The following is a 15,582-nucleotide window of genomic DNA, read 5'->3' as shown; positions in this document are numbered from 1 at the left end:
AGTACTCTTGATACAATGATTTAACATGGAGACCCAATTTGGAAAAACCACCAGTAACATGCTACACCTTTTTCACTCTTCTAAAGTGATGCCATGTTAAAAGCCAACCCTGTTAAAGGTTACAACACACTCTGTAAAATGTGACTCGATTAAGGGATTTCAATCACCCTCTTAAAAGTGAGCCTTATTAGAGGACTTTAGGCCATTCACTTGGAATGCCACCCTGTTAAAGGATTTTCTAATGACTGTTAAGTCAACCTTTTTCCAAAGGATTTACCCTAATCTGATACAATTGTTAGAAAGTAACAATATAGGTTTTCTCTAATACCACTTACAACCTTACTAGAAAATTACAAATCACTATTCAGTCCTCATCTCTACTTAGCTTTCAATCTTTTTAGTTCAGACAACTTGTTCACCCTTCAAGCATTCATCCTCATTAAGCCTTCTTGCTTAGTTTTCCATTATAGACTTCTCCTCTTGGGTCTCTTAATGAAGCAAACCCTCTTCCTTCTCCTTGTCAAATTTTTACATTCAAAACTCTCTAACCTCCATCCAACATCCAACATTTCTTCATGACCAGACATCCCTACAAATAGGAAATTAGAACTTTTTTTCTCGCTCATTATCCTTCTCAAAAATTAGGGTTTTCGATGAATTAGGTAGGGTACAATGTATCTACCCAATATCTTGTCTTCTCTAGAAACTTCTCTTTGAATCCATTTTAATTCACCTCCAAAATGGTTTACATAAGATTTTGTGCCTCCAGCTCATCAATCTTATCTTCCTCCTAATTTATAAGTTTCAAGAAAATAAACTTGTCAACTTTTCATTGGCGAATCTTTCATCTTTTTCATAATGTAGTAGCTTGGCATTATCAATTTACTGATGCTCAACACATACTATATTACTCGACATCTACTATAAAATCACTCGGCATCAATAGAATTTTACGGGTGCTCAACATCTATTGAAAATCACTCAACATCTACTACCTTGCTCGACACCTACTAACTTGCTCAACATCCACTAGAAATTTCTTTCACTCAGCTCTAACTAACTTTTTTCTTGGCACCTTCTATCAACTTGGTCAAACTTAGAAAATGAACTTTGTTCGACCTTAATCTTTTTAAACTTTCTAGGTATAGCCAATCATTTTGTAACCTCAAGTAGATTATCAGTACATTATGTTATCACTATCTTAACTGATTCTTGCACTTCAATACATAATCATAACTAAACCTTTCTTCTAAGTACTTTTGTTCCATCTTGTTGATCAAATCCTCTTCATCAATCAACTAAGTGATAGTGCTTGAAACATATAAGCAATTGTCTTACTAGCATGTAGCAGGTTTGACATCAGTGACAAAATAATGATTGAAAACACTTAGTCTTCATTCAACACTCTTTCCATTCAAATGATCTTTTCAATCATATATCAATGGATCCTTTCCCTTATCCCTAGGTGGTTGAAATCTCTTCCTTAGAATGTAGGTCCTTAGTACCATCAGTATCAAAAAATTTATTAATAGATTTAGAGTCATCAAGCTTAATTCTAGGCTCATATTTATCCTTAATGGGAATCCCCCAAAAGTGCATCTTAATGTGTTCATAAATTAACAACATAAGGTCATCATGTAGAGGGGAGTTGGTAACCTCAAGAGAACTAATCCCATTGGTGCTAGTATTAGAGAAGGCATAAAAATAAAAGGATATGGAGATTTTACTCTTGTGTCTAAATTGGTTGAGTAACACAATATGATTTGTATAGACCTAAGAAAATCTCCCATATAGAAAAATGGAATACACAATATCTCTAAACACAAACCTTCACAGTTTCTTAATAGAGATAGGGGGAAGTAGGTCTTACCATCCTTAACCAAGGCCTCACATTCCTCCTCATCCTTTAGAAAATCCTCCACTGTGGCTTTAGAAACCTTAAAATCTTTGTAACATTTCTTTCCAACAATAGGGATACTTGTAACTTGAGAAATAAGATCCTCCATGAAAGTAATTTATCTCCCACAGAAGTCAACACTCCCTTCATCCCAATTCTTATGAAAGAACTTGGTGAGTTCAAGGGTTCCCCCATGAAGATTTTTCATGAATAGTGTCAAGCCTTTGTCTTTCAAGATATCCTAGACCTTCTTTCTCCTTCTCCACTTCTTGTAGCTATGAGGCTCCCTTCATCTCCTTTGTCATCCCATTCTATAAAAACATTCTTCACACCTTAAATAGCCAGTAGAATAGTAGAGCCACGAATGAGTCCATAATTGGTTATCCCAAAAGCTTGAAAAACAATAATTAGACTAACTCACAAAATAAGTAAATAAAGGAAGAAATAATTACATCACCTATCCATAAGGATCATAATCAGCCTCACAATCATTCAAGAATTACTTTGAAGAACCATTGGTATCATGTCATATTACTCCTTTACCACTTATCATGCCATAATTAATACATGATATGACCTCCAAGGGGAAGAGACATTGTTGGAAAGTAACAATGAGATAATTTTTATGTTTTGATATGTCAAAAATTATTGCTAAGATAGTTTCTATTTGATTATAGTGTCATATCAAGATGATTGATGAAGAGGATTTGAGAAGAAGAACATAACAAAAGAACCTAGAGGAAAGGTTGAGTTATGAGGAACAACTACAATGGGTGCTTGATCAGTTAGAATTTGACAAGATAATGTGATAGTTTAATCATAACCTAAGTGGAGAAGATAGTTGTACTAAATACTAGAACAAGTGATCAAATAATGACCAAATGCATAGGCTTGACTGAGCATAAGAGTACAAGATTAAGGAACTTGAAGTTTATGCCAAGTGATGCTAGTATTGATCAAGCAACAATATAAGATGAGAAAATATAGTGTTGATTGAGAATTATTATTGACTGGCATTAGTAAATGTACCAAGTACAACAATTAGTAGTGACCGAGTACTCCAATAATGATTGAGTGTTAGAACACAGTGTTGGTCGAGGGTAAAATTTTGAAAGATTATGAGGAAATCGCAATTTCTAGCTGACATAGTTTATTTGTTGGAATATGTAAAGTATGTTAAAGATAAGGATGGATGACCTAGAAAATTTAATTCAAGGGAAATCATGTTTGAGAATTTCTCAACAAGAATTCAAGGAGAAGTTTGGAGAATTTTCCAGAAGAGAAAAGAGGAGATTAAATGATGGAAGGATTCGATGAATTTAATCAAACCCTAAGATCTAGGGTTTCATTTAAGTGGTAAAAGATCAAAATTACCTATTTAATGAAGTGTAAGCACTAACCTAATAAGGTTTGAGCATTTGTTGATGTTATTGATTAGTGAAATTGAGCAGGAAGCTAAGAAGAGTTGTGATGAAGAGGGCAAGTATGATTTCTTGAAGGGTTGACAAGAAGATCATCGACAAAGTTGACAATGGAGACCACACAGTGGATTAACATATGAACTAACTTGTGATCTATATTTGAAAATTGAGTTGTATTTTTTAGATCAACATATTGTTACTTTCTAACCATTGTATTAGTTTTGAAATCCTTTAATCAAGGCTGACCTAATAGTCATAGGGTAAGTGCACCAAGTTATGGTGCCAAAAGGGGGGTATAAGCAGACACCTTTTTTTTGAAATCAACAATTTCTAAACTTCAACAAGAATTTGAAGATAGTTAAGCTCAAAATTTTAAGATATGACAAAAACAAAAGTAGTAGTCCTTTGAATCTAGTTTCTAAACTACTAATTTTTTTTTCAAAATGGTTTAGGTTTTAGGTCCTCAAAAAAGGCAGCCATAGAAAGTGGTACTATTTATTCCAAAAAAACATAACACAGTACAAAGTGTGGCCCCCCTAAAATTTTAACTTTTTTTTGGAAATTCTTTAATTGCTCTGGTCAAAAGTTACCTAACACTATGTAGCTTATCCCAAATTTATTGGGTAATTTTATAATGTGTATTATTTTTATGAATTTTTTAATTAGACACATCCCAAAAACATGAAATATCTATGTGCTCCCCCTAGAAATTATTGAAAACTAATCTAAAATCAAAACTTTTTTTTTTTTCAAAGTGTGTAGAATGGAGTCTAGTTTCTAAAAAACTAAGTTGTTGCAAAATTCGATGAATGAGCTAAAATCTATAGCCCAATTAGTACATGTTGGTTTTTGACAAAAGATGGACATACATTCAAAAAAAATTATAGATGAAAGGCTTGAACTAGTTCAAATAAAAAATTAATTATATAGTTATATAGCTAACATAGAGACCTACAATTTCATGTAACTTGATTTTATTGATGTTCAACCACAAGGAAACTTGAAGGAGAGCACACAAGAAAAATCAATCATTTTTTGTATGTTTGTAGAAAAACACATCTCAGACCAGTTTATAGACTTGAAACCTTTGGGTTGGATCCCCAAGGAAAAACCAAACCTTAGGCTTAGTAGAATGCAAAGCTTTGAATAGTGTGTGCACCCAATAGCATGTGTGCACTATAGCCGACATGCACTATTTAAAGCTTTTTAAATTTAAGTCTTAATAGTGTGTGCATGCTTTAGTGCGCACACACTATCAAGACCTAAATAGAGCATAGATAGGGAAGAAGAGAGGCAGAGCGAGAGCGAGAGAGAGAGAGGAGAGTGGGGAGATGGGTGTGTGTGTGTGTGTGTGTGTGTGTGTGTGTGTGTGTGTGTGTGTGTGTGTGTGTGTGAGAGAGAGAGAGAGAGAGAGAGAGAGAGTAGGGGATGGGATAGGGGAGAGAGAGTAGGGGATGGGAGAGAGAGAGAAGAAGTGAGAGAGAGATAGTAGAGGATGGGAGAGAGAGGAAGTGAGAGAGAGAGTAGGGGTGGTAGAGAGAGAATATAAGATGGGAGAGAGAGGAAGTGTGTGAGAGAGAGTACAGGTGGCAGAGAGAGTATGAGATGGGAGAGAGAGATTGAGAGTAGGAGATGACAGAGAGAGAGAGTAGGTAGTGGAAGGAGTGAGAAAGGGAGAGAGAGAGAGAGAGGAGGATGGGAGTGTGTGTAAGAGAGAGTAGGGCATGGGAGAGAGTAGGTGTGGTAGAGAGAGTAAGTAGGGGATGGGAGAGGGGAGAGAGAGAGAGTAGGGTATGGGAGAGAGAGGAAGTGTGTGAGAGAGATAGATTGAGAGTAGGGGATGGGGGAGAGAGAGAGTAGGTGGTGGGAGATAGAGTGGGAGAGGGAGAGCAAGAGAGAGAGAGGAGCCTAAGAGAGAGAGAGTAGCCTGAGAGAGAGTAGGTGATGGGAGAGGGAGTGAGAGAGAGAGGGGGGGGGGATGGGAGTGTGTGTGTGTGTGTGTGTGAAAGAGAGAGAGTATGGGATGGGAGAGAGAGAGAGAGTAGATGATGGGAGAGGGAGTGGGAGAGGGAGAGGGAGGGGGGAATGGGAGTGTGTGTAAGAGAGAGAGTAGGGCATGAGAGAGTGTGAGAGAGAGAATAGAGGTGGTAGAGAGAGAGTAGGGGATGGGAGAGAGAGAGAGTAGAGAGGGAGAGAGAGAGAGAGTGAGAGAGAGTAGGTCAGGGGAGGGGAAGTGGGAGAGGGAGAGAGGGGGGGATGGGAGTGTGTGTGTGAGATCTAGAGAATAGGGGGTGGGAGAGAGAGAGGGGGGGATGAGAGTGTGTGTCTATGAAAGAGAGAGAGTAGAGGATGGGAGAGGGGAGAGAGAGAGAGAGAGAGAGTAGGGGATGGGAGAGAGTGAGAGAGAGAGTATGTGGTGGAAGAGGGAGTGGGAGAGGGAGAGAGAGGGGGGGATGTGAGTGTGTGTAAGAGAGAATAGGGGATATGAGAGAGAGAGAGAGAGTAGGGTGTGGTAGAGAGAGAGTACAATATGAGAGAGAGAGTGGGAGTAGGGGATGGGAGAGTGTGGGAGTGAGAGAGAGAGTAGGGGGTGCTAGAGAGAGAGTAGGAAATGGGAGAGAGAGAGTGAGAGTAGGGGATAGGAGAGAGAGAGAGAGTAGGGGATGGAAGAGGGGAGAGAGAATAGGGGATGGAAGAGGAGAGAGAGGGGGGATGGGAGTGAGTGTGTGTGAAAGAGAGAGAGTAGGGGATGGGAGAGGAGAGGGGGGGGATGGGAGTTTTTATGTGTGAAAGAGAGAGTAGGAGATGGGAGAGGGGAGAGAGAGAATAGGGGATGGGAGAGAGAGAGAGAGAGTAGGCAGTGGGAGAGGGAGTGGGAGAGCAAGAGAGAGAGGGGGGATGGGAGTGTGTGTAAGAGAGAGAGAGAGAGAGTAGGGGATGGGAGAGAGTGTGAGAACATGAGAGAGAGTAGGGGGTGGTAGAGAGAGTAGAGAGGAAGAGAATGAGAGTGAGAGAGAGAGTAGGCGATGGGAGAGGGAGTGGGAGAGGGAGAGGGAGAGGGACTATGAGAGAGAGAGAGTAGGGGATGGGAGAGAAGAGAGAGAGAGAGAGGGGGGGGGGATGGGTGTGTGTGTGTGTGAAAAAGAGAGAGTATGGGATGAGAGAGGGGAGAGAGAGTCAGTGATGGGAGAGGGAGTGGGAGATGGAGAGAGGGGATGGGAGTGTGTGTAAGAGAGAGAGTCGAGAATGGGAGAGAGTGTGAGAGTGTGAGAGAGTAGGAATGGTAGAGAGAGTAGGGAATGAGAGAGAGAGAGAGAGAGAGAGTAAGAGTAGGGGATGGGGGAGAGAGAGAGAGAGAGTAAGAGTAGGGGATGGGGGAGAGAGTGAGAGAGAGTAGGGGATGGGAGAGAGAAAGAGAGAGTGAGAGTAGGGAATGGGAGAGAGAGAGAGTAGAGAGGGAGAGAGTGAGAGAGAGAGAGGTAGTACACAGTGGAAGAGGGAGAGAGAGAGGGGGGATGGGAGTGTGTGTGAGAGATTGAGAGTAGGGGATGGGAGAGGAGAGGGAGAGAGGAGATGAGAGAGAGAGAGTGTGTGTGTGTGTGAAAGAGAGAGAGTAACCTAAGAGAGAGTAGAAAATGGGAGAGAGAGAGAGTAGGTGGTAGGAGAGAGAGTAGTTGGTGGAAGAGAGAGTGGGAGAGGGAGAGAGAGAGAGAGTAGGTGGTGGGAGAGAGATTAGTTGGTGGAAGAGAGAGTGGGAGAGGGAGAGAGAGGGGGATGGAAGTGTGCGTAAGAGAGAGAGAGTAGGGGATGGGAGAGAGTGTGAGAGTGTGAGAGAGAGTAGGGGGTGGCAGAGAGAGAGAATGGGATGGGAGAGAGAGTGAGAGTAGGGGATGGGAGAGAGAGAGTAGGCAGTGAGAGAGAGAGTGGGAGAGCAAGAGCAAGAGAGAGAGGAGGATGAGAGTGTGTGAGTGAGAGAGAGAGAGTAAGGGATGTGAGAGAGGGGAGAGAGAGTAGCTTGAGAGAGATTAGGGGGGGGAGAGAGAGATTAGGTGGTGGGAGAGGGAGTAGGAGAGGGAGAATGAGAGATAGAGTAGGGGATGGGAGAGGAGGGAGAGTGAGAGAGAGAGAGAGTAGGGGATGGGAGAGGAGAGAGAGTGAGAGAGAGTAGGGGATGGAGAGGAGAGAGACTGAGAGGGAGTAGGGGATGGAAGAGAGAGTAGGTGGTGGGAGAGGGACTAGCAGAGTGAGAGCAAGAGAGAGAAAGTAGGGGATGGTAGAGGAGAGAGAGTAGGGGATGGGAGAGGGTAAAGAGAGAGAGCAGGCAGTGGGAGAGGAAGAGCAAGAGAGAGAGAGTAGGAGATGAGAGAGAAGAGAGAATGTGAGAGAGAGTAGGGAATGGGAGAGGAGAGAGAGCGAGAGAGAGTAGGGGATGGGAGAGGAGAGAGAGTGAGAGAGTAGGAGATGGGAGAGAGAGTGAGAGAAAGTAGGTGATAGAGAGGGAGAAGGAGAGAGAGAGAGTGAGAGAGAGAGTGTGAGAGAGTAGGGGATGGGAGAAGAGAGAGAGAGAATAGGGAGGGAGAGAGAGAGAGAATAAGGGATGGGGGATGTGGGCTAGGGAGAGATTTATTTTCACATAGTGCATACACACTATAGTGTTTATGCACTTTATAGTGAGTATATGCTATAGTGCGTATGCACTATGTGAAATCACCAAAAAATCGTCATAAAGCAAGTTTGGGTCCCTGCTCATCCATATTCTGCTTTTTGTCTATTGTGCATTCTATTGTTCTAACAAGAAACATGAGTTTCAAGCTGTTGGAAGTTAGCAAACACTATTTGAAGACTTTTTGAAGCTAGCAAACACCAAATTCAATCATTAGATATGCTATTTGAAGGCTTTTTGAATATTCTTTCTATAGAAAAGGTTAGTGTAGTCTTTTTTAAATATTGTTTGTTGATATATAGAGACAAATTTGATTATAATTTGACATTTTGTTTAATATATAGTGAATTCATTTAAATTTGTATGTTTGAATGAATTGTTATTTGGAAATGGTTAGAAATTTGGCAAGTTGTTTGATATATATTATGTATTCATTGAAATAATTGTAATTTTTATACGTATTTGAATGATTTGTAATTTACAAATTGTAATTTATTCAAATGTTTGAACAATTTGACATATAGAAATCATCATCATGCAAAGGAAGAAACTAAAAACTCAAAAAAAGGAAGAGAGGGAGGCAAATTTGGAAATTAAAAGAGATAAAATGAAACTACTATATGAATAAAGAAAATTGCAAAGAAATAATGAAGAATTGACTTTCGAAGAGGAACAGGAACCACCAATAAAAAGAAACAAAGAGAACGAATGAGACTATTACACTCAAGAAGACAATTGAATTGTGAACCTACACCATCTTCCAATGTTCGAGTCATATCATTCTCTCATGTTGAAGAGACATTAATTTGTAGATCTGACGATGTACACACTCCATCATGTCATGTTGAAGGCACAACATCAACATATCAAGTAGGTGATATTCCATCTTTTGCATCTAATTACCAAGGCACATCATCTTCAGTTCAAGGTATGCAAAAAACTTAACCTTATGTTGATGTTCAAAATGTTGAGAGAATGGAAGAGATTATAACAATTTGTTTCAGAAGACCAAAATATTTGATTGATATTGATACTAACATTTTGAAATCAATGCCTAACAAGATTAGCAAACTTGCTTGTCAAAGAAAAGTTAATTGTATGTGGAGATTATTCTTTGAGGAATTAAATATTATAGGTCAATGCCAATTATTTTTTGAAATGATGAGGAATTTGAAATTTAGGCCTATCATGAAGATTCTTGGGCTAAGAACGATGGACAATTCAAATGAAAAAAGCATTGTAAAGAATCTAATGAGTGCTTATGACAAAGTGGATTCTAAATCATGCACCAAAGGTAGTAATATCACAAGATGAGTACTTACGTCGACAATAGTAAGTACCCAAATGAAAAAAGCTCAAATCATGAGAAAGACAAGAAAAACATTGAAAATTGGTAGAGGCACTCTAAGGAGAGCCATGCTAAGGCATGAGAGATTGGAAGATCCAACAAAAAATGAGTTATGGATATTTAGCAGTAGACTACCACGAAAGGATAAAGAAATTAGTGAAGCTTTGAAATCATTGAACAAAGTTTTTTGGAAAAATAACAACACATGTTTCCCCTAATCAAAGAGATGTTGTAAGAAGGAGAATTGGTAGCCAAAATCGTTACCCACATGTGAAACATTTTTTGGACTCAACTCAGACACAATTTTTTGCAAAATTTATTGGTATGTATCTTTAAATTTGAATAAGTCAAATATTTTTTGAGATGAGTAACCTTTTTACATGAAGATAAATCACACATGCACAACTTTTTGTTGTAGGATACATATTGAATTTTCTAACCATTTTGATGTTTTTAGGCATATATGTGTGTTTTTGCATTCTAAGTATGTTTTTTAGGATTTTGACATGAATGATCCACCAAGATCTTCAAGGGAATTCATATCCAACATTTTATGTGAAATAGGGGACGGCCAACAATTTTACAAGACATCATGCTTGGATGGTAAATGCTTATTTTGTGGTTCTTTGCAACTTTAATTAACTTGTGAACATATGGATAGTAGACATGCAATTGGAAATGAAATAGTAGATTACAAAAAAATTTAAGACAATGACGTATGCTCTAAAAGATGGGAAACTGGGTAAAAGATGTGATTTTGTCATTGAAAAGATTCTAGTGTATGATTTCATGAAGATTTTTTGTGAAAAGATTATTTATGAGTATGCAAGGCATACACATAGAGCTCGATGGTTGGATTTGCAATTCAAGTTGTGCAAGGATATGTTTCCACTAGATACCATTGTTTCAATTGTAGACTTCATAGAGAATTACACACTACAACCACAAAATGAGGTGCAAGAAAAGTATTATACTTTTCAATAGGTTTTCATATTTGTTCACATTTAACATTCATGCATTCACCTACAAGTATAGAGGATGATAGGAAGATTTTGAGGGAGTACCATTTTTACATTAGTGATTATCAATCACATTCAATAGAGTTTGTACATGGTCATTTTCAACTATTTTATGGAGATTTGGCTAATAGGGGCATACCATATCATCATCACATTATTTGGTCAGACAATTGCAAATCTCAATTCAAGAATGCATGGATGTTCTATTAGTTGAGTAGGATGCATAGGTTGTGTAGAATTCAATATATGTGAAATTTCACAGAGGTTGGTCATGAAAAGGGAGAGCACTATGGTGCAGGTGCATGCATCAAAAGGGCCTTATCTTGTGAAGAACTAAAGTACAAAGATGGAGCAATATTGACAGATGTAAAATCCATTGTCCAGTGGTGTAACACTACAATGGGTCCACATAAGAAAGGTGAATTTACAGTTCATATATTTTTTTGGTTGATAGATAATACTAACATTGCACCACATGAGGATTGTTCCACACTAACAAGATCAAGTGAGTTGCACTCTTTTAGAAGCTTTGATGTAGGTTCATGGAGTATCCACACATGAAAAATGTCATGCTATTTTCCATCATGTGTAGAAGAAAATTGGGATGATTGTGAGTTGACTAAATGGGTGGACAAATGGGAGATACGAGTTTTGGACCCAATTGACACCTATCATCCCCCTCAAGCACTAGAAATGGTAGAGATGGGTTCATCTATTGACTTTGATTGCTTGTCTAATCTAGTGCAACCTGGTAATATATATATATATATATATATATATATATATATATATATATATATATATATATATATATATATATATATATATATATATATATATATATATATATATATATATATATATATATATATATATATATATATATATATATATATATATATATAATTTCAATATGTAACTTTATAAGTTTTACCTACGTATTTTTTGAATTAATGACCCAATTTTGTACATTTTTCACTACAGGCCATGTTTTTTCTGTTATTATAGCCAAAGACAATGAAGAAGGGATATATTATTATTTGTGTCATTGTTTCCAAGCCAAACAAAAATTGGATCATTCGGTTATAGATGGTGAAGGTTTAGAGTACCATATTTATGTAGTGGTTGTAACCAACACATGGCTTAGATGATATTCTATGAAGAATCCTAACTTGTGGTTATTCGAGGATTGGCAAATAGAGAGGAAGATTCTTCATTATTTGAACCTTGTTGTCACATCAAATGTCCACTTGATAAAATATGGTGGAAAACCACATAATAAGATTCTTTGGAAAGTTCATGAGTCAGACCATGAAGCAATACTTGAGACATTAAAATGTAGAGTAGATCTAGTTGGTTCATTAGATTGAATAGGGAGAGAGGGAGAGAGAGAAAGAGTGATCAATTGGATCCTTGGTGTCATTATAAGCTAGGATACCAAATTGAACCAAAGTTCAAATTTGATAAATTTGAGTTATTTTGTATGCAATAAGGAGTTTGTAGGTCTTTAGATATATTTAAATACCTTGGGGTCTTTGGGAAAAGATTTAGGTGTCTAGAAGATCAAAAGAAGCTACAAGGAGTTGGAGTTTCCCTTTCTACCATTCCCTCCAAATTCATTGTATTCCTTTGCCTTGCCTATTTTTGCATTGGTATGTTATTTGCATACCAAATGTGGACTGTCCCTCACCCAAATACAATGTTGCAACCTCTCCCCCAAGACTGTCCACATGAAAAGGTGGGTATTGTTATTATGTGTAAGTGATGAGATAAGTTTAAATCATAGATTTTATGTTTTGATTTGTTTAGAATCTAGATACATTATTTGAATTTATATTAGATTCTTTAATAAGAACCATTTTCATATTAGTCATTTAAATTAGTGAAAGTTTAGAACTTGTTGTTTAGATCAAAATGTAATGAAAGAACATGAAAATTGTTAGAATGTGAATGCTTTGTGATGTAAAGTCATGATTGTGTGCATGTAACCAGAAACTTGAAACTAGCGAAAGAAAGGATATAATGGGAGAAGTTTCCAAGACTCATCAAGCCATTCAGTAAGCTACTTGATCATTGCTAGAAGCTCAAACAAATAATTCTTTTCATTTGGAACATTGTTACCAATAATGATATTATGACCAACATGCTTTTATACTTTATTTGTTTTGTCATCCGTAATTATTTCAGATAAACTCCAAAAAAAATTATTTTTTGAATCATAAACTTATAAAACCCATCTTATAATGCTAGATTGAATTTTGATGTGTTATCATCTAAGATATATATAAATGTATGAGAAGTTTAAATTAGCTGAATCTATTGGGATAAGTGGTATTGTAATGGATGGTTTTCAGATTCATTTGAAGAATATAAAGGGGCATGAGTGATGTAGGTCATCAGACAAAATAATATCTTCACTAGAAATGGAATTAGGAGCAGCAAGAGTTATGAGTGGAATGAAGATGAATGGAGTGGAGCAAGAAAATAAATCTTCTACCAAAAAACATTTGTTGTAGTGGGAATCAACACTACTTTTAGCAGTAGAAAACAACATGATTCTATCCAACACACTTGGATGGCACAAGGTCAACAACTATACTCAATTAAAACACTTGTAAGTTTTTAAATTTGAATATTACACTATCTTTTTTGAAAACCATGAATAAAATGGAAAATAGGAAATGAGAATGGTAGGGGAAAAGTTGAAGAAGTTGGAGGAGGAGAAGGGGATAGTGATAAGGTTTGTTATTGGGCACAGTGCTACACCAAGTGGCATTTTGGATCATGCAATTAAAGTAGAAGATGCAAAGCATAATGACTTCCTTAGACTCAAACATGTTGAGGCTACCATCAGCTCTCAGCAAAGACCAAGATCTACTTCTCTACAAAACTCACTAAATGGGATGCTGATTTCTATGTTAAAGTTAATGATGACATGCATGCCAATCTAGGTACATTATCATCATTCATGGTTTCATCTAAATAGTATATTTTATGTTATAATTTGTTTAGATAGTTTATGTGTTTTTTTTGGGGTTAGAACTTATTTGTTGTTTTCATTTGAGATAGGTAATTCTACATAAAAAGCTAGTGCCATTTTATTTGTTGTTTAAAGTTGATATATATCTTAAAAATCTAACATTCTTAACATTTGTGTAATATTTTAATCCAAAGATAATTAAGAATTCATTGAGTCTTCAAGAACTAGGTAAAAGGTATTTGAAAATGTGATAAGTTGGCCTTGTCCTTTGGAAAGTTGGAAGTTTTCCAAGGAAAATATAATTTTGACCTACTAGGATTTTTAGGCCTAAGTTAGGGATATTGATCTTTTGGAGGTGTTGGGGCCTTGAAAGTGCATGAATCCTAGTGTTTTAGTCCTATAAATGCTGAATCAAGTCTACGTTTGAAACCTTTTTACTTGTTTTTCCTTAATTGGCCTAGTTGAGTGCAAGTGTCCCTAAAGCCATATTTTGATCCAAGTTTTCCAAGAGCCCTAGGGAAAGGGAAAGACCTTAGAAGAGTGGAGTCCACTTGGATAAGTAAAGTTCATCATTTGGCAAAGGTTGGTAACTAGGACATCATCCTACAGTGAATTTGGGTACCCTTAGAGGTTTAACAACCAAGTGGCAAAAGTAGGTTGTGTGCTCTGCATCAATAAGGGTCATTAGAACTAGGTGTGATAGCTAGGGTGTAGGAAGTCACAATGTATTTGGAAGAGTAACTAGTTGGACTAAAACTCAAGGCATACCTTACCATAGGGAAATGAGAAACTTAAGGGATAAGTCTCTAGCTTAGGGAAGGGTCCCTAGCATGGAATTGCTAAGGGATAGCCCATTTAACAAGTTGGAAGTGTTAGAAAGTATTTTGCATGTAGTAGAAGTTTGAATTATATAGGTGGGGATAGAAAAGAGAAAAGAACATATGAAGCAAGTGGATTGAACAATGCACATATTGTTTCATCTTAAATATATTGAGATCTGACTTTCTTTAAAAGGGTTCAAAGGTAGATTGAAGGTCATCATCAACATTATTTTTGTTTAACATAACCTTTCAATATGTTGCTCTTGATTTTTGCTTGGTAAGAATTAAGTATAAATCTACACAAAAATCCATTTTCATTGTGGCTCATTTCTCTTAGTGGTGCAGGAGAACTCTTACATGGAATGATGAAATAAGGGTTTTTGGGCCTCTTAAGTTCACCTTTAATTGTGTGGCCATTAGAAATTTGGGTATATTATTAACTCATTTCTCAATGAGGTCATAAGGGCACAATTTATGTAATTCAAATGCATATAGTTATAATCTAGGGTCTATTAGTTGTGTTGGATTAATCTAGACTCATTTGAATGGTTAAAATGCCTTTTAGGCACTAAAATGTAAAAAATGCATTAAAAGTGCAAAAGTTACTATGCAAGTTTGCAACTTTTTGCATAACTAAGCAAAAATACTTCTAATCTTTCCTCCAATGGTCACAACCTTTCAAATATGGTTGGATCAGTTGGGGAAGACCTTCATATAGCCCTTTTAGGTGGTTGGAAGGTACAATATACATTTTTTTCATTGAAATCAATAAAAAGAACCTTGTTTTCTGCATTCTGGGCTATTTTTCTGCATGGTATGGTCATGTACAGATGCCTAGGGATCTATGATTGGTATGGTTGAATATTTATTTGAATCACCTTTCTAATGCAATTGGTTTGAGGTCTTAAATTTTTTTAGAACTCAATTTATTCCTATTTTTGTGCTGACAACCCAAAATTCAAGCGTTTCAAGGGTTTTGATTGAAATCAAGAAATAATGTGAGATTCCACCATATGAAAATTATGGCCTTTGGTGGAATCCTTGTATTTTTAATGCACTTTAAGATGCTTTTGGTTTTAGGTGATAAGATGCAAGTAGAAGGAAGAAACATGATGCCCTAGATGCATACACCTTGTATGCATCAATACACAAACCTGTTGTCCCAGCATTTTAAGGCCGCAAAACTCCATATTATGGTTTGTAACTTGTTAATCAGCATATTTGGATCATTCCTCAACATCTCAAATTGGTCTAATTTTTTCATCACATGTTTAAATGGTACGTTCTTTGTAAATGTGGCCTAAATAGCCCTTGTGTCTAAATGTTGTCCCCACGAGTTTTGACAATTTGCTTGCTAATGGGATCTCTCCACTTTGGAATCTAATAGTACATTAGAAATAGGAAATAATCTTGGTGTTATTCTTTTCTTTCCA

General features: G+C 37.0%; 1 pseudogene; it reads left to right on the top strand.

Annotated features, from left to right (window-relative positions):
* LOC149531386 (putative beta-1,3-galactosyltransferase 2) overlaps window positions 1-15,582 on the top strand; it is a 121,302-nt pseudogene that overhangs the window by 25,202 nt on the left and 80,518 nt on the right.

The sequence above is a fragment of the Cupressus sempervirens genome, chromosome 11 (genome assembly GCF_028749045.1).
Source record: "Cupressus sempervirens isolate cs-2001-9-10 chromosome 11, ASM2874904v1, whole genome shotgun sequence".
In the NCBI taxonomy this organism is placed as follows: domain Eukaryota; kingdom Viridiplantae; phylum Streptophyta; class Pinopsida; order Cupressales; family Cupressaceae; genus Cupressus; species Cupressus sempervirens.
The sequence above is the reverse complement of the archived record's forward strand: the minus strand, read 5'-3'. Positions and strand labels throughout refer to the sequence as shown.